The 1,086-nt window shown below is 45.9% G+C and overlaps 1 pseudogene; it reads left to right on the plus strand.

The window, feature by feature from the left end:
* Positions 1–563: 563 nt before the first annotated feature.
* Positions 564–880, plus strand: LOC121030266 (60S ribosomal protein L36a-like; annotated as a pseudogene).
* Positions 881–1,086: the final 206 nt, after the last annotated feature.

Genomic DNA, 1,086 nt, shown 5'->3' on the forward strand with positions numbered 1-1,086 from the left:
TGCATTGAATCCTCACCAAGTTTCTGAAATTTCTCTCTTTGTATCGTCTCTTAATGGCAAAACTAATATATGCTTGTTCTTTTTCTTCTACAATTTTTTTTAACGTTCATTTTTGAGACAGAGAGAGACAGAGCATGAACGGGGGAGGGGCAGAGAGAGAGAGAGAGAGAGAGAGAGAGAGAGAGAGAGACAGACACAGAATCTGAAGCAGGCTCCAGGCTCCGAGCTGTCAGCACAGAGCCCGACGCGGGGCTCGAACTCACGGACCGCGAGATCATGACCTGAGCCGAAGTCGGCCGCTTAACCGACTGAGCCACCCAGGCGCCCCAATATATGCTTGTTCTAACACATTAAAGAATCTCCCAAACCCTAACCCCCCAGCAAAAGTGACAATCTGGCTTTTATTCTTTCACGTACTTTTCAGTACTTACCCAGCAGATATAAATATACGACACATAGATATTTGTAGAAAGGTGGGTTTATACTCTGACACTCTCTTGGCAGCGGCTTTTGAAAGAACCCATGTAGCTCTTTCTTTCTGAGCCAATAGCGCTCTGGCGAACATGGCGAATGTTCCTGAGACCCGCCGGACTCTGCAAGAGGTGTGCCAAGCCCCAACCCCACAAAGTGACCCCGTACAAGAAAGGCAAAGATTCTCTGTATGCCCAGGGAAAGCGGTGTTAGGATAGGAAGCAGAGAGGCTATGGTGAGCAGACTAAGCCGATTTCCCGGAAAAAGGCTGACACTACAAAGAAGACACTGCTGAGGCTTGAATGTCTTGAGCCCCAACTGCAGCTCTAAGAGAACGCCCGCTGTGAAGACAGGCAAGCATCTTGAACTTGGAGGAGATAAGAGAAAGGGCCAAGCGATCCGGTTCTAAGCTTCAGATTTTGTTATATTATGAAGATGAAAAAATCTGGAGGTTATGTTCGAAAACAAAACAGTACACATGGACATCCTTCCAGGTCAATACACACAAATCTAAATCACTCTTTTAAGCATACACATAATAGCTTACAGTAAGAATGTGCCAGAATTTATTCATCTGTAACTCTACTAATAGACATTCAAGGGCTTATGGCGCCC

This window comes from Herpailurus yagouaroundi, unplaced genomic scaffold (genome assembly GCF_014898765.1).
Source record: "Herpailurus yagouaroundi ecotype Mexico unplaced genomic scaffold, PumYag 140, whole genome shotgun sequence".
Classification (NCBI taxonomy): Eukaryota; Metazoa; Chordata; class Mammalia; order Carnivora; family Felidae; genus Herpailurus; species Herpailurus yagouaroundi.